At 38.4% G+C, this 23,587-nt stretch overlaps 1 protein-coding gene across 2 annotated transcripts in view; it reads right to left on the bottom strand.

Annotated features, from left to right (window-relative positions):
* Nucleotides 1–23,587, bottom strand: part of PDE1A (phosphodiesterase 1A) — a 316,405-nt gene that overhangs the window by 5,731 nt on the left and 287,087 nt on the right. The gene's annotated exons all lie outside the window — the stretch shown is intronic.

Below are 23,587 nucleotides of genomic sequence, written 5' to 3'. Positions count from 1 at the left end.
TTGAAAAAAAAGTAGCATGGAAAATGTTCCAACATTTCTAGAGAGGCTGCAGAGAATCCATAAAAAAATAGAAACATAGAGCAAAATATACAGATAAAAGAGAATTATTATGTGAGAAAGTTAAAAATTAGCAGAAGTTAGTTTTTGAGTCAGTTACTCAAAATACTTTGACATTTCGGAAAATAGTCATAGTCACATATGATAAAAATGTTCTTTCCTTCTAAAATTTGATTGAAAATATGTTGACAATTAAACTTTGCACCAACTGATTTTGAGATTGTTTTTCCAAGATATATTGTAAGACTGCATTGTCTCAACTGCAATAGATTTTTATTGAGTTCATAAAATTAGTGAATATACAGAACTTGGGGAGTATTATCACAAAGCAGAAGTATTTTGTCCTTTACTCTCTTTATTTTTTTTTAAATTTTATTTTTAACCTTTACATAATTGTATTAGTTTTGCCAAATATCAAAATGAATCCGCCGCAGGTATACATGTGTTCCCCACCCTGAACCCTCCTCCCTCCTCCCTCCCCATACCATCCCTCTGGGTCATCCCAGTGCACCAGCCCCAAGCATCCAGTATCGTGCATCGAACCTGGACTGGCAACTCGTTTCATACATGATATTTTACATGTTTCAATGCCATTCTTCCAAATCTTCCCACCCCCTCCCTCTCCCACAGAGTCCATAAGACTGTTCTATACATCAGTGTCTCTTTTGCTGTCTTGTACACAGGGTTGTTGTTACCATCTTTCTAAATTCCATATATATGCTTTAGTATACTGTATGGTGTTTTTCTTTCTGGCTTACTTCACTCTGTATAATAGGCTCCAGTTTCATCCACCTCATTAGAACTGATTCAAATGTATTCTTTTTAATGGCTGAGTAATACTCCATTGTGTATATGTACCACTGCTTTCTTATCCATTCATCTGCTGATGGACATCTAGGTTGCTTCCATGTCCTGGCTATTATAAACAGTGCTGCGATGAACATTGGGGTACACGTGTCTCTTTCCCTTCTGGTTTCCTCAGTGTGTATGCCCAGCAGTGGGATTGCTGGATCATAAGGCAGTTCTATTTCCAGTTTTTTAAGGAATCTCCACACTGTTCTCCATAGAGACCGTACTAGTTTGCATTCCCACCAACAGTGTAAGAGGGTTCCCTTTTCTCCACACCCTCTCCAGCATTTATTACTTGTAGACTTTTGGATCGCAGCCATTCTGACTGGTGTGAAATGGTACCTCATAGTGGTTTTGATTTGCATTTCTCTGATAATGAGTGATGTTGAGCATCTTTTCATGTGTTTGTTAGCCATCTGTATGTCTTCTTTGGAGAAATGTCTACTTAGTTCTTTGGCCCATTTTTTGATTGGGTCATTTATTTTTCTGGAGTTGAGCTGTAGGAGTTGCTTGTATATTTTTGAGATTAGTTGTTTGTCAGTTGCTTCGTTTGCTATTATTTTCTCCCATTCTGAAGGCTGTCTTTTCACCTTGCTAATAGTTTCCTTTGATGTGCAGAAGCTTTTAAGGTTAATTAGGTCCCTTTTGTTTATTTTTGCTTTTATTTCCAATATTCTGGGAGGTGGGTCATAGAGGATCCTGCTGTGATGTATGTCAGAGAGTGTTTTGCCTATGTTCTCCTCTAGGAGTTTTATAGTTTCTGGTCTTACGTTTAGATCTTTAATCCATTTTGAGTTTATTTTTGTATATGGTGTTAGAAAGTGTTATACTTAGCAGGGGAAACTTATCTTCTGTCCCAGGTTCAATCTTTTAGGTAGTATCAGGACTTTTCCAGTCATTCTTAGATAATAAAAACATCATGTGATCACATTAAATTGCCAGTGTCTTAGGTCCGCTTCTGCTGCTGCTAAGTCTCTTCAGTCGTGTCCGACTCTGTGTGACCCCATAGATGGCAGCCCAACAGGCTCCCCTGTCCCTGGGATTCTCCAGGCAAGAACACTGGAGTGGGTTGCCATTTCCTTCTCCAGTCTTAGGTCTAGTCACATACAATATACATCAACCTTAAAATAAAGAAAACTTCTTCCCAACCTTGGATTTGTTGCAGAGCCTAGAAATTGTGGTAATGGGGGGTGGGGGAGGAGAGCTTGATTGATGTTTCTTTCTTTATTCTTTTAAGCTCAAGCAGGCAGGATTTATTAAGCAAGCAACAAGCAGTGTTGTTTGTCCTCTGTCAACCTTGGACCCCTGAGCTGGGGCAAGAGAGGGAAGACTAAGACTACCACTGTAGGATGGCTTTGGATTCACTAGACCTGGCCATTGTATAGAGCTGACTACTCTGTGAGCACATTCATGGGCTCTCCAGGGACTTCTTGCCAAGGACCATGGTTGGAGACTTCTCACAACCTTGGCATGGACACATGTTCCTTTACAATGTCCACAGCCCCTTGAAATGTATTAGTACATCTCCACATTCTGTCTCCTGAGGCCCTATCATGCTTCCAAATACAGATATGCTACATTCGGTTCACATGAAACATTCTTTAGGCCTTTATTCCTATAAATTAGTTGAGGAAAGGCTGAAATCTACATAGCTTCCTCTCCTTCAGCTTATCTGTCACCTAACCTTTTATGTCTCTCACATAAGATACAGATTCCATTTCCAATATCCCCTTTACTTCTAGCTCTCCAAGGGTGAAACTATCTTCCTTCGATTTGAGGTGAAGAGGGAAGAATTTCTATACCTTTCCCAATATCCAAGAATGCATTAAAGAACGCTTCCTCACAAATCCTATTCTAACCATCAACAACCTGACCTTTTCAATTATTTGAATTGGGTGATGGTTATAGGCACCTTATAATTGACTTTTGGATCTTCTTTGAAATTTCTGCTTCCCAAGTTAATGTGTTTCTGACATTTATCATCTAGTCTTGTCTTAAACTATTGATTTAAATCTTGCTACTTATGACTAGATAAGAACAGAACAAAATAGAATAGAACATAAAAAATAGAACAGAACAGAGGGGAAAAAAATGTATTGAATTAAAAGAAAGAAATATAAGTAATTAAGTAATCCTCTCAAAATTTTTGAGAACCTTTTACAGTGGATAAAAGACACTGAGATTTACCAATAATCAAATGCTCTTATTTCTAGTGGATAAAGAGCTCACCAGTAATAAAAGAATGGAAGAGGAGTAAAATAACAAATGGTTAAAAACACAGCATTACAAAAATGTTACATAGACTACACCCAAAAGTAATTCCATACAAACAATTAGGAAAGTAGCAATTTAAAACTGTGACCAACCCAAGACAAGACTTTTGTAGCCCTGGGGGAAAAAATGTGTTCCTTGAAACTGTAAAATTCCAGATGTTTCCACGGGCACATACATAACATTACCAGTCAATTGAATGTCAGCCAGAATGCTTAGGAAAATACTGAATTCAGGTCTTCAGCATATTCAAATCATATTACTTTTAGTTAATAAATCTTTAGTTATAGAAGGCTTTACAACTAACTTGGATAATGGTCCTTGAAAGTGACTCTTAGGCTTTCATAAAAAGAGAAAGCCATATCATTCTGAGATATGAGATATCATTCTGTCAGAAAAGAAGAAATTATTTGCATTTTTCAATTCATCGCATTCATCAATTTTAGATAAATTCATCACATTTTAGATCATCTTCATGACCAAAGAGTGGTCTGTGTAAAAGACCTTCTAAGAAACATCCTTATAATGCAAGGTCCCACACCTTGCATTATAAGGACCTGAATCGTCCTCTCTTTTAATTTGGTGAAACCTGTGATTTCCTTAAAATAAAATTCATAAATAAATGAAATACAAAAGATTTCATTTATATTAAATATAATTATCAACATCTTCAAGTAATCCTTAAGATATGACACAGTAACATATGTGTTTCTTCACTAATTCATTAAATAACAGGGTCTAGCTGCAGGTTTATCATCTATATAATTCTGAAATAATAAGATCAAAGGATATATAAGGTTTCTTCATGAATTTAAATGCTATGAAAATATTGATGATTCTCTTGGTGACGGGCTTCACCAATGGCTCAGAAGGTAAAGAATCTTCCTGCAATACAGGAGACACGGGTTTGATCCCTGGGTCAGGAAGATCCCCTGGAGAAGGAACTGTCAACCTACTCCAGTTTACTTGCATGAAAAATCCCAAGGACAGAGGAGCCTGGGACAGTCCATGGGATTGAAAAGAATCGGATATGACTAAGTGACTAAGTACATTGGTGATAAACACAAATATCACAAATGTTACTCTGTGTATTGTTGCTTACAAATGAAGAAAATCCTAAATTTTAGTTACAGGTTAGTAAAAAAATCACTCTCCAAATGTATAGACTCCATCTATATAACCTGGGTTAAAATCTTTGACCTAGTCTAACTTCATTTCATGGGTAAGAATCAGTCCCAGAAATCAAGTGATTTCCTTCAGTGCAGACCACAAATATTAATAGATAAACTGAAGTCAAAATTATTTACTTTCAAGTCACTATTATTTCAACAAAACCCATAAAGTGATCTTGGAACTTCATTTTAGTAAAGAGATTTGCAAGTTAACATACATAGAAAGCTACACCTTAGGAATGAATGCAATGGGTTTGCTCAAAACAAGTGCATAGAAGCTCTTTTGATAGCCAGGAAAAAGTAGCGCAAGTAAGGAAACAGATAATTCTGTTCATCTCAAAGATGTCATCTAAATGTTGAAATTTGTGTCATCTAAATGTTGAAATTTGAAGAAAGTAGTTTGTAAAAGGATGGAAATACGGTTTTTGCTTTATAAACATAGTCTAAAATCAATGGGGTGTAGGGAGAGGATAGTGCTCATAGGAGGGACAGACCTACCTAAATAAACAGAAATCCTCTAAATTTAGCTAATCTAAACTCAGCCTGCAATCTGAGCTCACTATTATATTAGTAACTCTAATACAATACATTAGCCTCATAGATGATAAAAACAATACTTGCAGGGAATAATGTAAGGCACATGATCAGCTGGGTATGAGAGACTCCAGCCATCCAGTTATGGTCTTGTTGAACTCTTATTTAAAAAACAATCTGCTGGGATAAATTATTATACAGTTGAAAATAGAGCAATAACAACATTTTGTGAACAACTGCTAGGTGGTAGGCACTATTTTAAGTGCTTCACTCATCTTAATTCCCTGAATCTTCATGGCAAACTATAGAAAGAGATGTAGGTCGAGTCATCTGCCTCAGGTGTCAAGGCTACCTACTGGCTGAATCTCTCTGACCAAGTCAAACCAGAATCTTGCCCTCTAGCTTCACCATTTCCCAAACTACAATCATTAGCATACCACCATCACCATTCTTGCCGCATCTGTCGTTTATTCTTAGTTACTAATATGTTTTTACACACAGACTTTAAACCTACTCTCTTTTCAAAGATTGTGCTAAGTCGCTTCAGTCGTGTCTGACTCTATGTGACCCCATAGACGGCAGCCCACCAGGCTCCCCCGTTCCTGGGATTCTCCAGGCAAGAACACTGGAGTGGGTTGCCATTTCCTTCTCCAATGCATAAAAGTGAAAAGTGAAAGTGAAGTCACTCAGTCGTGTCCGACTCTTAGTGACCCCATGGACTGCGGCCCACCAGGGTCCTCCGTCCATGGGATTTTCCAGGCAAGAGTACTGGAGTGGGGTGCCATTGCCTTCTCAGTTTTGTCCTAAATAATAATACCCAAAGAAATAACAGATTTCATGTGCTTGTTGTGTTTTCCTAATATGTAGAATCCATAATTAACAAGAAGGTAATTCCTTCTGTAGATATAAAAAACACAATAATTGATTTAATTTAATGTTTTATATCAATACTTGCTTTCACATATTTCTCTCTTGTCTGATTCAACAATCCCTACACATAGTAGTAAAACTATCAGCATAATTTCCATCTTAGAAATGAGAAAAACACAGTGGGAAGTGATAACTGACTACTCTAAGGCACCATGGCCTAGAAGGGTTTGGGAGACAATCCCCCATATTATCCCTTAAAAATACTCCAGTTAATTTTCCATATTTAGCAGCAACAACAAACAGTGCTTAAAAAATATGTGGCCAGAAATCAGTTTGTGCAATCTTTTCAACAGAAACACTAGTTCTGAGTTATACTGCATTCTCATTTTTTCATAAGAAAAATACTACCTTGGGACTTCGTGGTGGTTCACCTGGCTAAGAATCTGCCTTGCAATGCAAGGGATGTGGGTTCAACCCCTGGTCAGGGAGCTAGGATCTCACATGCTTCAGAGCAACTAAGCCCAAGCACTACAACTAGAGAGTCTGTGTCCCCAGTGAAAGATGCCATGTAACACAACATAACACATAACACAACATCCCACTTGCTACAACTAACTCCTGACACAACCAAATAAATAAATATATTTTTAAAAAGGAAAAATACTACTTTTGCTCACATAGCAGTGTTTGCTTATGCAGGTAGACCCGTCTAGGTTGATTCAGTTCTATTTTTGGTCCATTTATATAGCTTATGTTGCCAATCACTAGAAAGGATACATGATCTAGGATTTGAAAGCTACATTCACTGGAGAAATGTAATGTGAGATAAATCAGTGCTTCTGATTCTAATCAGTGTTTCAGCATTTGTATGATACAATTTTCTTTATAGATTGGGAATAAGAAATCTTCACACCAAGAGAAACTACTCTTCATTTAAATGCCTCTTGAGAGTAAATAGTTGTATATTTTCTGCCTAAGGATCAATTTTGCTTCATGCATGAAGGTAATAGTAAACAAAGGAAGGAGTGAATGCTAAACACCAAGAGAGATGAGAAGAAAAAAAAAAGGTGAGGCTGCTGAAGAAAAATTCCACCCATTTCCAAATGTGCTAGTTACAACCCTGTAAAGTTAGAGGAAGTAACGCCTTATTTCATAAGGTGTTACGTAAGATACAAATCAAGAAATGGCTAATTATTTTTTGGTTTACTAAAGCAATACAAAACACACTGATTCACACTGGCAAATGCCAGAATGAATCCCTGTACACGTGTATTAGGCACCTAAAGATGTGGTGAGTTCTACACAGAGCTGATTAGACGTGATCTGTGGAAAGTAAAGACTTCTTTCTATAATCGACTGCCTTTCAATAACATTTCACTCAACTTAGAGAGCCCAGTACCACATCAAATAGCCAGAAATCTGAAAGTTCCACTGAAACTAGAGTTAAAACAATGTAGAGAAGTAATGAACTGGCTCCTTAAAAGCGTTCAGTCTAAAACTGGGTCTACAGGATACATGTGTTTTGGTGGCATGAGAGTAGGAATATTCTCCTAACAACGGGAGTAGGGAGGTGAGATGCACAAGCCAAACACGAAAAAAGGCAGGAGACTGGAAAGAAAGAGATGTGCCAAGGAAGAAGTGAAGCCCAGTTGAGAAAACTTGACTTAGTGTTCCTACCCAATATAACTAAAGTAGTAATTTCTCCTTCAGCACCATTCTTTTAGGAGAATGCTCTAATATCTGTTGAAATACTTACTGCCAGATGGGATTTGTCTGATTGCATCACAGATCATTTTTTAAAATTTATTTATTAGAGTATAATTGCTTTACAATGTTGTGTTAGTTTCTGCTGTACAACAATGTGAATCACCTATTGTTCAGTAGCTAAGTCGTGTCCAACTCTTTGCTACCCCACCAACTGCAGTGCCAGGCTTCCCTGTCCATCGTCATCTTCCACAGACTTTCCTCTTGAGCCACCCCCACCATCCCACCCATCTAGGTCATCACAGATTACCAAGTTGAGCTCTCTGTATCACACAGCAGCTTCTCACTAGATATCTATTTTATACATGGTGTTAGTTGTTCAGTTGTATCTGACTCTTTGAAACCCCATGGACTGTAGCCCGTCAGGCTCCCCTGTCCATGGAATCTTCCAGGCAAGAATCCTGAAGTGGGTTGCCACTTCCTACTCCAGGGAATCTTCTGGACCCAGGGGTCGAACCTGTGTGTCTTGCATCTCCTGCATTGGTAGGTGGATTCTTTACCACTACCTCCATCTGGGAAGCCCTTTACACATAGTAGTGTATTAATATAAATGTCAGTGCAACTCTCTCAATTTGTTCCACCCTCTTCTTCCCTCCCTGTGTCAAGTCAGTTCTCTATGTCTGGGTCGCTATTTCTGCCCTGCAAAAGGTTAATCAGTACCATTTTTCTAGATTCCATATATATGTGTTTTTGTTATTCAGCCACTAAGTCATGTCCTGCTGCTGCTGCTGCTGAGTCGCTTCAGTCGTGTCCGACTCTGTGCGACCCCATAGATGGCAGCCCACCAGGCTCCTCTGTCCCTGGGATTCTCCAGGCAAGAATACTGGAGTGGGTTGCCATTTCCTTCTCCAGTGCATGAAAGTGAAATCGCTCAGTCGTGCCCGACTCTTAGCGACCCCGTGGACTGCAGCCTACCAGGCTCCTCCGTCCATGGGATTTTCCAGGCAAGAGTACTGGAGTGGGTTGCCGTTGCCTTCTCCAAGTCATGTCCAACTCTTTGCAATTCCGTGGACTGCAGCATGCCAGGCTTCCCTGTCCTTCACTATCTCCTAGAGTCTGTTCAAACTCATGTCCATTGCATCAATGATGCATTTCAACTATCTCATTAATATATGATATTTTGTTTTTCTTTTTCTGACATATTTCTACTCTGTATTACAGACTCTAGGTTCATCCACATAACCCAATTTCATTCTTTTTTATGGCTAATATTCCATGGTATATATGTACCACATCGTCTTTATGCATTCATCTATGGATGCACATCGAAATTGCTTCCATGTCCTAGTTATTATAAATAGTGCTGCAATGAACATTGGGATGGGTGTGTCTTTTTGAATTATGGTTTTGGCAGCACACTCCAGTGTTCTTGCCTGGAGAATCCCAGGGACGGCGGAGCCTGGTGGGCTGCGGTCTATGAGGTCACACAGAGTCGGACACGACTGAAGCGACTTAGCAGCAGCAGCAGCAGCAGGGTACATGTCCAGTGGTGGGAGTGCTGGTTCATATGGTAGATGTTTCCCCAGTAGTTCAGTGGTAAATAATCTGCCTGCAATGCCAGAGACGTGGCTTTGATCCCTGGGTCTGATCCCTGGGTTGGGGAGATCCCCTGGAGGAGGGCATGGCAACCCACCCCGGTAGTCCTGCCTGGAGAATCCCATGGACAGAGGAGCCTGTGGTGGGATAAAATCCATTGAGTCACAAAGAGTCAGACATGACTGTGCTAAGCACGCATGCACATGGTAGCTCTATTTTTAGAAAACAGGCTCTGGTGGCAGAGAGGTGGTGAAAGTGTAAGGGCATTTATTATCTTCGAAGGTAGGAAAGATGGAGAAAGAAGATTCAGGGTAGTGAAATGAAAATCACTCAAATCATACTTTGCTGTAAAGAGTGATGTGAACTAGTTGTGGGTATTTTAAGATTTGGCTCTTAGAACCAATTTAATGTGAAAGGCAATATGGGCCTTCTCTACTTTCTCAATCAGGGAAAATATAGGTTGAAAACTGAGTCTGAGAAGTGTGCCAAAAATTCACATTTTCTTTATTTTTTACAGATGAAGAGAGAAAAAATACATAAAAAATACTAATTTGGGGTATTCATCTGAACTAGTTTCAAAAGTTAAAAGTTGGGAAAAATTGTAAATTGATTAAAACATTTTGGCTTTGCTTTTAGTATTCTAGTTAATTGGGTTTTCTATTTGAACCTGGATTAAGGAAAAAAGAGATTTCAACTGCCTTCAGTAAAAATGTTTAATGCAAATCTACTTTTGTGCCTAAATGGAGAATACTGAACATAATTGAACTTGTTTTAATAATAGATAACCCTGCTAAAAACCCTGAGGATTATTGTTCTAAGCATAAGTCATTAATTCTCACTCCCCTATATATGCAGAATAGAGTATTATCCATGTTTACTGGCTCTAGGGAACTATTAAAAGATCAATTCTTTATTTTACTGCTTTGTCATCAATTCTACTCAATTTGAAAGTTAAACAAAAATTGGTTTAAGTTTTTACTTTCAGTGTAAGATTTTATAACATTATACTACTATAATCAGAAATTTATTTCTTAAATTATTCAATAATGTTAGAAAAACCAATGAAGCAAGCACATTGTATAATCTTCCCACTTATCCACAATCTCTGGCCTACAATATTCCATAAGGCTCTGAGCTTTGGTATTTTAAAAGGGCCCAAACATGAACAAGAGGAAGATATGATCAGATTTTAAACTCTAGGTCTTTATGTGAGTGTGTGCATTAGTTGCTCAGTCCTGTCCGACTCTTTGCAACCCCATGGACTGCAGCCTGCCAGGCTCTTAGGTCCATGGAATTCTCCAGGCAAAAATATTGCAGTTGGCTGCCATTTCCTTCTCCACTAGGTTTATACTAAACCTTTAAAAAGTATAAAATATTAATACATAAACAACTTTAAATTTCAAATCCTTATTAAAATCTATCAGAGAACTAAAATGGACTGGAATGGGTGAATTTAACTCCGATGACCATTATATCTACTACTGCGGGCAGGAATCCCTCAGAAGAAATGGAATAGCCATCATGGTCAACAAAAGAGTCCGAAATGCAGTACTTGGATGCAATCTCAAAAACAATAGAATGATCTCTGTTCATTTCCAAGGCAAACCATTCAATATCACAGTAATCCAAGTCTATGCCCCAACCAGTAATGCTGAAGAAGCTGAAGTTGAACGGTTCTATGAAGACCTACAAGACCTTTTAGAACTAACACCCAAAAAAGATGTCCTTTTCATTATAGGGGACTGGAATGCAAAAGTAGGAAGTCAAGAAACACCTGGAGTAACAGGCAAATTTGGCCTTGGAATATGGAATGAAGCAGGGCAAAGACTAATAAAGTTTTGCCAAGAAAATGCGCTGGTCATAACAAACACCCTCTTCCAACAACACAAGAGAAGACTCTACACATGGACATCACCAGATGGTCAACACCGAAATCAGATTGATTCTATTCTTTGCAGCCAAAAATGGAGAAGCTCTATACAGTCAGCAAAAACAAGACCAGGAGCTGACTGTGGCTCAGATCATGAACTGCTTGTTACCAAATTCAGACTGAAATTGAAGAAAGTAGGGAAAACCACTAGACCATTCAGGTATGACCTAAATCAAATCCCTTATGATTATACAGTGGAAGTGAGAAATAGATTTAAGGGCCTAGATCTGATAGATAGAGTGCCTGATGAACTATGGACTGAGGTTCGTGACATTGTACAGGAGATAGGGATCAAGACCATCCCCATGGAAAAGAAATGCAAAAAAGCAAAATGGCTGTCTGGGGAGGCCTTACAAATAGCTGTGAAGAGAAGAGAAGTGAAAAGCAAAGGAGAAAAGGAAAGATATAAGCATCTGAATGCAGAGTTCCAAAGAATAGCAAGGAGTGATAAGAAAGTCTTCCTCAGTGATCAATGCAAAGAAATAGAGGAAAACAACAGAATGGGAAAGACTAGAGATGTCTTCAAGAAAATTAGAGATACCAAGGGGACATTTCATGCAAAGATGGGCTCGATAAAGGACAGAAATGGTATGGACCTAACAGAAGCAGAAGATATTAAGGAGGGATGGCAAGAATACACAGAAGAACTGTACAAAAAAGATCTTCATGACCCAGATAATCACGATGGTGTGATCACTGACCTAGAGCCAGACATCCTGGAATGTGAAGTCAAGTGTGCCTTAAAAGCATCACTACGAACAAAGCTAGTGGAGGTGATGGATTCCAGTTGAGCTATTTCAAATCCTGAAAGATGATGCCGTGAAAGTGCTGCACTCCCTATGCCAGCAAATTTGGAAAACTCAGCAGTGGCCACAGGACTGGAAAATGTCAGTTTTCATTCCAATGCCAAAGAAACGCAGTGGCAAAGAATGCTCAAACTACTGCACAATTGCACTCATCTCACGTGCTAGTAAAGTAATGCTCAAAATTCTCCAAGCCAGGCTTCAGCAATATGTGAACCATGAACTTCCTGATGTTCAAGCTGGTTTTAGAAAAGGCAGAGGAACCAGAGATCAAATTGCCAACATCCTCTGGATCATGGAAAAAGCAAGAGAGTTCCAGAAAAACATCTATTTCTGCTTTATTGACTATGCCAAAGCCTTTGACTGTGTGGATCACAATAAACTGTGGAAAATTCTGAAAGAGATGGGAATACCAGAGCACCTGACTTGCCTCTTGAGAAACCTATATGCAGGTCAGGAAGCAACAGTTAGAACTGGACATGGAACAACAGACTCGTTTCAAATAGGAAAAGGAGTATGTCAAGGCTGTATATTATCACCCTGCTTATTTAACTTATATGCTGAGTACATCATGAGAAACGCTGGGCTGGAAGAAGTTGGAATCAAGATTGCTGGGAGAAATATCAATCACCTCAGATATGCAGATGACACCACCCTTATGGCAGAAAGTGAAGAGGAACTAAAAAGCCTCTTGATGAAAGTGAAAGAGGAGAGTGAAGAAGCTGGCTTAAAGCTCAACATTCAGAAAACGAAGATTATGGCATCTGGTCCCATCCCTTCATGGCAAATAGATGGGGAAACAGTGGAAACAGTGTCAGACTTTATTTTTCTGGGCTCCAAAATCACTACAGATGGTGACTGAAGCCATGAAATTAAAAGACGCTTACTCCTTGGAAGGAAAGTTATGACTAACCTAGACAGCATATTCAAAAGCAGAGACATTTCTTTGCCAACAAATGTCTGTCTAGTCAAGGCTACGGTTTTTCCAGTGGTCATGTATGGATGTGAGAGTTGGACTGTGAAGAAGGCTGAGTGCCGAAGAATTGATGCTTTTGAACTGTGGTGTTGGAGAAGACTCTTGAGAGTCCCTTGGACTGCAAGGAGATCCAATCAGTCCATCCTAAAGGAGATCAGCCCTGGGATTTCTTTGGAAGGAATGATGCTGAAGCTGAAACTCCAGTACTTTGGCCAACACATGCGAAGAGTTGACTCATTGGAAAAGACTCTGATGCTGGGAGGGATTGGGGGCAGGAGGAGAAGGGGACGACGGAGGATGAGATGGCTGGATGGCATCACTGACTTGATGGACGTGAGTCTGACTGAACTCTGGGAGTTGGTGATGGACAAGGAGGCCTGGCGTGCTGTGATTCATGGGGTCGCAAAGAGTCGGACTCGACTGAACTGAACTGAACTGAACTGAAAATGTTTTTTTAACATTAATGTGCTGTTACATATTTATTTATTAAATCATAAGTGATCTGTTAGAATATAGGTTAATAAGTAACAATTGCAAAGTTTAATGCTGTTAATAATATTATTACCAGCAACAGCAAAAACTAGTTAATATTCAAAGAATAGTTACCATGTACCAACCACTATGCCCAATGCTCCTTATATTTTACCCTTTAATCCTCCCCAAAATTTCTATTGCCCAAAGTCACATACCATCTAAGGACCAAACTAAGCCTTCAATCTCAGAGTCACATATTAAATCAAATAGTTTGGTCACACAGTAGTAACTCTCTGACCCAAAGGGGCAGGTTTCTGTTGTATCCTAAAGAGCAATAGCATTCTGTGTTGCCTGGAGAAATACAATGCAAAGACTGAAGTTGAAAAAACATGCCATTTTTAATCTTCCTGTTCTGACAAACTACTAAGATTCAAGATTCAGTTCTTAAGAGAAGAATGAGTAGTTTGATAGTAAGAAAGGTGAGCAGCATTCCCTACAAAACAAAACTTTCCTTTTACTGTTACTTCCTATAGTAACACCTGCAGGCCAGACAGGCTAAGACTCAGATCCCAAGACCTACACAAGGCCTATGCTGCTGTTGCTGCTAAGTTGCTTCAGTCGTGTCCAACTCTGTGCGACCCCATAGACGGCAGCCCACCAGGCTCCCCTGTCCCTGGGATTCTCCAGGCAAGAATACTGGAGTGGGTTGCCATTTCTTTCTCCAATGCATGAAAGTGAAAAGTGAAAGTGAAGTTGCTCAGTCGTGTCCGACTCTTAGCGACCCCATGGACTGCAGCCTAGTAGGCTCCTCCATCCATGGGATTTTCGTGGGGTGCCATTGCCTTCTCCAACACAAGGCCTATACTCAGGGGTATTTCAAAATGAAGTGCAAGAAGGACCCAAATATTGTCTTGCCATGTTCTCATACCATGGAGAAGAAATAATAGAGATTCCCTTTTTCCGGGAGTAATGAGAAGTTATTCTATTTAAAATCTAGCATAAATATATGACTAAGGTAAGTACACTGAAAAAGTCAAAAGGTATGAATGTGAAAACTCCACCATCATTTCTGTCTCAATGATTTCTGACTTCCATCCTGCAACACCATCAACTGCAGGCCTTAGCGATCACAAACTGCATATACTATTTCCCATGCATATTCATACATAGCAAGAACAATGAATTGTTTCTAAGACTGCAAACATCACAAATTATTAATTTTTTAGTGTTTATGATCAAATTCTTCAGTGGAAAGAGCACTTTTTTTGGTATGATTTTCCATCTATAGAAGACAAGAAAAGAAAGAGTTATGAATTGATTTTGTTTGTCATTTTCCCCTTGGAGACAAAAACCGCTTACAATCTTCATCAAGCTGAACACATAATTTTCAGCAAGTAGGTACTTACTACAGAAAAAAAGATTCAGAAAATATTGGGAGCCTTCTCCAAAATTCAAGGAGGCTTTAGATATACCTGATGATATTTTATTCATATTTTTTGACAAACATACACCCAAACAATTATTTTTTTCTGTCTTGTTTAGTTTTAATCACCAAATCTTAGAGGGCTTAGTTGATAAGTACATTGATTAAGGTCGAAGAGTCACCCAAAGTAGAAACCAGTCTTGAGAATCCAGCTATCTAGTCTGGAATGAGAAAGACTAATGTTCTCACAAACTGCCTTCCATGCTACTTTTTCTCTCCTACGTACATGTTCCTCCTAACTTAGGCTGGCTCTGATGAGGGGCTATTTTGAAGAAAAGTATGTAGAGTACCTTGTCTACTTAATAGTTAGTTGAAATTAGTAGTGGAATAAATCACTTCTCCTGGTCATGTATGCAATTTGTTCATATTGCATGCAGTACATTTATAATTTGTAGATCCATGCTTTAAAATAAAAGTACTTTAAGCAATTAGTCACAGAGCACTTTATTGATCTGTGACATTTAGCCAGGATTGTGGGATCTCTAAACCACAATGGCTAATGTAACAGAATTACTTTCATGATGGATGTGTATTAGCTGCTTAGATGTGTCCAACTCCTTGCGATCCCATTGACTGTAGCCAGTTAGTTTCTCTGTCCATAGAATTTTCCAATCTAGGATATTGGAATGGGTTGCCATTCCCTTCTCTAGGGGATCTTCTGGACCCAGGGATTGAACCCAGGTCTTCCGCATTGTTGGCAGATTCTTTACCACCTGAGCCACCAGGGAAGTCCAAGGAAAGTTCTGCTTTTTTTTTTTTTTTTTTTTGAGAAAAAATTGTTCTTTATTTCCAGTCCCTTTGAAATATTTCCAAACTTGAATTGAACCCAGGTCTTCTGCATTGCAGGCAGAGTCTTTACTGTCTGAGCCACTAGGGAGGTTTAAAGATGGAGGTGAACTTATTTTAAGTTGTTGCTGTTGTTGTTCAGTCACTAAGTTGTGTCCGACTCTGCCACCCCATGGACTACAACACACCAGGCTTCCCTGCCCTTCACTATCATCTGGAGTTTATAGATACTCTCTTTTCTCTACACTGAAGAAAACACCAAAACTATTACCTTATTTTTGTTGAACTTTTTATTTGATGAGATTTCTATTTCTTATGGATGACTCTGGGTTTTCTGTAACCAGCAGCTGTATACACGCTTAGTCCAGATAGAAGGGTGATATGGGAACACAGAACACTTCTGAAAGAATTCTATGTCCAGAGTAATGAGATATTTTTATTGTGTGGGTTCTTGTGCTGAATTTCTGTCTTCAACTTTCACAAAAGTTTCCTGATACAAATCACAAGTAGTCCAACTCTTCAAAGGTCACTCACTATAAGTTATCTTGCTACAAAATGAGCCTAGGTTGGGTTTTGAAGATGATACGGAAATAAAGTTTAAGCATCAGATTCTTGAAGGTTTTCAACATCTTCCCTAGAAGGCTTAGGTATTAAACCTCACCTGAAGATATTTATTGGATCATTTTTCTTTTCCCCTACACTTTTCATAATTTCTTCAGAGAAATTAAATATATCTGCCTCTTGAGAAACCTATATGCAGGTCAGGAAGCAACAGTTAGAACTGGACATGGAACAACGACTGGTTCCAAATAGGAAAAGGAGTACATCAAGGCTGCATATTGTCACCCTGCTTATTTAACTTATATGCCAAGTACATCATAAGAAATGCTGGGCTGGAAGAAGCACAAGCTGGAATCAAGATTGCCAGGAGAAATATCAATAACCTCAGATATGCAGATGACACCACCCTTATGGCAGAAAGTGAAGAGGAACTCAAAAGCCTCTTGATGAAAGTGAAAGAGGAGAGTGAAAAAGTTGGCTTAAAGCTCAACATTCAGAAAACTAAGATCATGGCATCTGGTCCCATCACTTCATGGGAAATAGATGGGGAAACAGTGGAAACAGTGTCAGACTTTATTTTTGGGGGCTCCAAAATCACGGCAGATGTTGATTGCAGCCATGAAATTAAAAGACGCTTACTCATAGGAAGGAAAGTTATGACCAACCTAGACAGCATATTAAAAAGCAGAGACATTACTTTGCCAACAAGGTCCACCTAGTCAAGGCTATGGTTTTTCCAGTGATCATGTATGGATGTGAGAGTTGGACTGTGAAGAAAGCTGAGCACCAAAAAGTTGATGCTTTTGAACTGTGGTGTTGGAGAAGACTCTTGAGGGTTCCTTGGACTGCAAGGAGATTCAACTAGTCCATCCTAAAGGAGATCAGTCCTGGGTGTTCATTGGAAGGACTGATGCTGAAGCTGAAACTCCAATACTTTGGCCACCTCATGAGAAGTGTTGACTGATTAGAAAAGACTCTGATGCTGGGAGGGATTGGGGGCAGGAGGAGAAGGGGACGACGGAGGATGAGATGGCTGGATGGCATCACCAACTCGATGGACATGAGTTTGGGTGAACTCTGGGAGTTGGTGATGGACAGGGAGGCCTGGTGTGCTGTGATTCATGGGGTTGCAAAGAGTCGGACATGACTGAGCGACTGAACTGACCTGAACTGAACTGAAGAAAGGTTATGCGAAATGACAGGCTGGATGAAGCACAAGCTGGAATCAAGATTGCTGGGAGAAATATCAGCAAACTCAGATATGTAGATGATATCACTCTTATGGCAGAAAGTGAAGAGGAACTAAAGAGCCTGTTGATGAAAGTGAAATAGGAGAGTGAAAAAGCTGGCTTAAAACTCAACATTCAAAAAATGAAGTTCATGGCATCCACTCCCATCACTAATGGCAAATAGATGGGGAAACAATGGAAATAGTGACAGCCTATTTTCTTGGGATACAAAATCACTGCAGAAGATGACTGCAGCCATGAAATTAAAAGATGTTTCTCCTTGGAAGAAAAGCTGTGACAAACCTAGACAGAATATTAAAAAGCAGAGATATTACTTTGCCAATAAAGGTCCATCTAGTCAAAGCTATGGTTTTTCCAGTAGTCATGTATGGATGTGAAAATTGGACCATAAAGAAAGCTGAGCACTGAAGAATTGATGCTTTTGAACTGTGGTGTTGGAGAAAACTCTTGAGTCCCTTGGACTGCAAAATTAAACCAGTCAATCTTAAAGGAATTCAGTCCTGAATATTTATTGGAAGGATTGATGCTGAAGCTGAAGCTGCAATAGTTTGGCCACCTGATGTGAAGAACTGACTCCCTGGAAAAGCCCCTGATGCTGGGAAAGATTGGAGGCAGTAGGAGAAGGGGATGACAGAGGATGAGATGGTTGGATGGCATCACCGACTTGATGGACATGAGTTTGAGTAAGCTCCGGGAGTTGGTGTTGGACAAGGAAACCTGGCATGCTGCAGTCCATAGGGTCACAAAGAGTTGGATACAACTGAGTGACTGAACTGACTGAAGAAAGGTAAAGACTTCAGCAATAAATCTTTTTTTTTTTTTTTTTGCATGACTTATGGGAATTTCCTAGATTCCCACAGTTAACAAGGCAACATTATGTTAGTCAAAGTCTGAACAACATTCCTAGAGGAAATAAACTCAGAATTGAAAAGTTTGGGCTATATATAAGGTCTAACTCTAGGCACACTTTAAGGGATAATAATTACAATGGTGAAATATTCTTTTTGGGAAAAAATGAATTGCCACAAGCCAAGTTTCCTGGATTAGCTAAAATGTCTTCTTTTTGAGAGCATTTAGGTCTGGAGAATAAATACTCTTTTTTAGAAATGTTTTCTTTTCCTAAAGGATTCTGTGCCAAGAAAAAGTAAAAGCCAGTATGTTAAGTGGCAGAATCCTGAACAGAAAGTATTTAGATAAAGGTGGAACATTTCAGCTCTACAAATTGAGTAACTTGAATAAGTCAATTCCATTCCTTCTTCACTCATGCAGAGAACTGGATGGATCTGAGAGAGATTTGCGGGATGTACTTTATGGGCTATCTTGATGGATTAACTTAAGAATCAAAGTTGATAGAAGAGTCAAGATCAATTCACTCTACAGTAATTCACTCAATTGATTAATGGAATTGATCTGTGGCACATTTTCTCGTAAGTTAACCAGAAACTCTGGAGAAGGCAATGGCACCCCACTCCAGTACTTTTGCCTGGAAAATCCCATGGATGGAGGAGCCTGGAGGGCTGTAGTCCATGGGGTCGCTAAGAGTCGGACACGACTGAGCGACTTCACTTTCACCTTTCACTTTCATGCATTGGAAAAGGAAATGGCAACCCACTCCAGTGTTCTTGCCTGGAGAACCCCAGGGATGGAGGAGCCTGGTGGGCTGCTGTCTATGGGGTTGCACAGAGTTGGACACGACTGAAGTGACTTAGCAGCAGCAGCAGTATGATTATATGCCTTATCTTTGAAATTACATCTGATGGGTAAATGATAGCTTCCCTCACTTTTTATTTTTATGAAGGTGAATCCAGAGAGTAAGAATAAATAACTTCTTTGTGAAAATACATTCTTCAGTATTAGACACCAGCCAGTCTCAGCTAATTAATTATTGGGGTGTTCCTACTAATCTAGTACCATAACCATGAAGTCAGCTGTTAGGGGATCACAGTGAAAAAGGAGTAGAAGAGTAATTTCAAAAAAAAATAAACTTTTCAGGAGGAAAGTACTTTGGCTAATCTTAAACCCAGTTATATATTGCACAAGTCATTCTCAAATCTCAAAAAATAATTAGGCTATTTTACCCCTGTCATTCACATCTACTAAAGTATAAACATTTTTTCAATGATAACTGTCCCTTAAAATTTTTATAAATCATTTATAATGGCAGAAAATTATTAAGGCATTTGGTCAGCAGAACAGAGGTTAAAATTAATATAAAATATAAATTAAGTTTATGAAAAACACATTACCTTTTTGGTGTCTTAGAAGGAAGAAATATAAGGATAAGCTTTATTGCAGAAATAACAAAATTAGTGATTAGCTGCTCAAAGAATATTTACTAACATGCTATATTATCTCAGTAAAGAAAAATGCTACAAAATGCCACTTAAGCAAATATTTGAGAACATAAAGATGCTGATATAGTCATAGCAGCTGAGCTAGGTGAACTAAGGGATTTTTAGCTGTTATTTATGTGGTTGGCAACACTAATTAAGCAATCTGCAGAAATGGATCCCCTTCCTCTCCACAGATTTCCAGGAAGTAGACTGAAACCTTCAAGTCCTTTGGTCAAATGAGAGCTGCCACCATGCATGAGGTTTTACTTAAAGATGTCTACTGACCAGGAAAGCATAACACTTCTGTGAACTAGTTTTTGCTTCTGAAAAAAAAAGGACCTTATTTTAACAATCTATAGAAATGATATAAAAAAGTTGTGAAAAGCTAAACTGTAATTAGCATTTATGACCAGTCACGTTTGTAAGAATTATTGTGGTAAAATTATCAAGATAAATATAATTGATATATTTTTTATTTTTAACATTTTTACTTTGATCCTAAAAACTTTCATGATTTTTTTTTATTTATCAGTGGTGATCCTGAAATTATTCCTTTTTTTCTAATTCAGTTTATTTTGTTCTGCATTTGAATTATTGCCTAAAATGTCTAGATTCCCAGGGCTCAATTCGAATTGATTTCAACTAAAGTAGATACTCTATGAATCTAATAAGCTGTGCTGTCATTTTTCTAAAGTGAGGTAAAATTTACATATACATTTATTAGTTTATATGCTAGTTTTGGGTATGTAGCATAATAATTCAATATTTATATACATTGTAAAATAATCTCCAAAATAAGATGGATGGAGAGTTATTGCCACAAGATACATCAGCTTCAAAGACCACCTCCACTTCCAAATTGAGTAAGGACCACATCTTCCTTCTACTCATCTTCCTGCCAGCCCAGATCTCTGCTTGTTGTACTCCTACCACCCTCGGGGAAACCATTTTTTCATTATTCCTGAACCAACCAATAATCACCAGGAGAAACAAGCCTGTGACTCCTACATTCTTTCCAAGCTTTATTACCCATGCAAATACAGGTGAGGAGTTCACACACACTAGAGCAATCATGTAAGTGAAAGTTGCTCAGTCGTGTCCTATTCTTTGAGACCCCATTAACTATAGAGTTCATGGAATTCTCCAGTCCAGAATACTGGAGTGGGTAGCCTTTTTCTTCTCCAGGGGATCTTCCCAACCCAGGGATCGAACCTAGGTCTCCTGCCCTGCAGGTAGATTCTTTGTTAGCTGAGCCACAAGGCAAACCCCTAAATTCTGCAGTTGTTATAGTTCCTCCATCAATGAACAGTTCCAGTAAGCCTTCTGCTATGTAGTAGTTTGGGGCTTCCCTGATTGCTCAGTTGGTAAAGAATTTGCCTGCAATTCAGGAGACCTGGGTTTGATCCCTGGGTTGGGAAGATCCCCTGGAGAAGGGAAAGATTAGTCCATGGAGTTGCAAAGAGTTGAACACAACTGAGCAACTTTCCCTTTCACATGTAGCAGTTTGGAAAATGCAAATAAACCAACAAACAACTTTTCGAAGATGATCTAGAAACTACTCAGATCACTGGCTTTGAATGTAGACAAACTAGGCACAAATCCCAGCCTTTTCAAAGACTCTGTGAATTTAGACAAATAATTTAGGTTCACTGAGCCTCGGTTTTATTAGACTACAATTCTTCCCTTGTAGAGTTGCTATAATAAATGTTTATATAAATGACCAATGGGCAAATCAATAAATGATGCAACATTTCATATTTTTCAACATTTTAAATAAAAAATGTCTTTAAGCTATAACTTGGCCTGTTTTTTGAAAGCTCATAGGATCAGGTATGTTGGGATTGGACAGAAATAGGTTTGATAAAGCAAGTATGCGAGTCTTAAATAAGGCTTCAAAGAATTTTTTTTCCTTTTTCTGGGTTTACTCCTACCATGCTGCTATTCTCAGTGTATTATATGAAACTGTGAAAAGAAATGAAGCTTGATTCATTTATAACACATGTGCAAATCTATGGCTTATGTGGCTTAATTTACCTCCTTTAGACCTCAGTTTTCACAGTGATAAATGGTGATAATACCTAAGTCATAAGGTTGTTTGGCTGTTTAACGGATAATGACTGTGAAAGAACTCAGTATATTGCCTGGCCAGTAAATATGTACTTAGTGGAGTATAAATTTGTATTCTGTTTAGCACTAATAATAATATAATAACAAAAATCACTTATTATATATAATATACACTATTGCAATTTAAGATATTTCAAATCCAAATAACAATATGTAAGATTTAATTAGTGAACCTATTACAGTCTACTAAAATGTCATGCTAATTATAATGTAAATTTGATCTTTTAAAATTGTAATGCTCTTTCATCAAGTTTAAATGTTTCCTTTACTACTGGTGGGAAAGACTTCCAGTTTTGTTTAATTTTTCAAGCAATTATATAAGAGCTATTTTAGAAAACTTTGTTTCCTTTTGAGAAAAATCTATGAGTTTTTCTAAAATAAATGGTTTTAAGTAAACATGTTTGTCTATAATGTTATTATATATTCAATACATTTCAAATAAATTATGTTAAAAATAAGAAAGCATCCAACTTATCAGTAACTCATATGATGATTTCTAATTACAGACGTAGGTTGTAGGTATAGGGATGAAGTTTTTTTTAATGTCCTAATAAAAGTAGAAAATTAAAGCTTTTATAAGGATTTAATGAAGTTGAAAATAATAAACTAACCATGATCACACTAGAGACTTTCGAGCATGCTTAAAGAACTATAGATACTTTAGGCCAATTGTCAGGCTTTTGTTTTGTTCAATGGGTTAAATATGAGAGGCCAGAACTACATTGCTCTGTGCAACTAGGGGTTTTAGAGGCAGAGAGAAGAAAGAGAAGAGGAGAACTCTTCAGTGAAGAGAAATGAAAGATTAGAGGTTTTGGAGAGAGAACAGAGGTGAGTGGTGACAAATGATGATTTAAATTTTTGCTTTAAAGCATAATGTTAAGACAATAAAGCTTCCAATGTACTTGGAACTGAGTTAATTAGTGGAGGAGCTGAAAAAGGTCTTGAGTAAAGGACTCAGTCAAATTCTGACTATAAATTCTGATTACACTTGCTGGAAGAGAGTAGGACCTGAAAAGGAGAACTGTCTAAAGAGCTGTTCCCTACTTAATGCCCCTCCTCTTTAGACCCCTCTGCCCTCCATAATCTCTGCTCAACAGCACAGCATCCAGCCCGCACAAACTTCCCCATCACCACCTTCTCCATTCCCAAAATATCTACTGTCACTCTTCTTACCCCAGAATTTTCAGAGGCAACAAAACTCCTGGGAACTCTTACACTTATTTATTGCAGTTCATTGTAAAGTAGAATTACAGCAAGGGACTAGGTATTGGGTGTCTGAAAATAAAAGTATAGACATTGAGCAATGGGAGAAGTTCAGGGGGAATATTCCCACATTTACTTTTTCCTTTTGCCATTTATCTGTGGATTTTAGATCTTTAAGCTAACAAAGAAAAATATGGTACCACATAATGGATAACATCATTTCATTTATATGAATTCACCAGTAAAATGAGACTTTACTAGAAAAGAGTCAACTCACCTCTACTCACACTAACAGAGCTCTTACACAGCCCTGAGCAGTAACCACTGAAGATCCAAAACTGAACATCACATGAGTTCTGCTCTCAAAAAAAACCTATAGGTATTTGTTTTCAACTTAGTAGGCCTTTGTAAATATTTTCGGAATGACCTCATCAGCAATTGTCAATATTTTATCAAGCTCTGTAGTTTTGACATGCGTAACACATTCTGACTCTAATAGCTTATAATACACAGTGGTTCTCATTGGGTGGAGGACGGTGCACACCTCCAAAGGGGAATATCAGAATTTTAAGGCATGTGTAATTGACATCATATTCTGAATCTCCTCC

This window comes from Bubalus kerabau, chromosome 3 (assembly GCF_029407905.1).
Source record: "Bubalus kerabau isolate K-KA32 ecotype Philippines breed swamp buffalo chromosome 3, PCC_UOA_SB_1v2, whole genome shotgun sequence".
Lineage (NCBI taxonomy): Eukaryota > Metazoa > Chordata > Mammalia > Artiodactyla > Bovidae > Bubalus > Bubalus kerabau.
The sequence above is the reverse complement of the archived record's forward strand: the minus strand, read 5'-3'. Positions and strand labels throughout refer to the sequence as shown.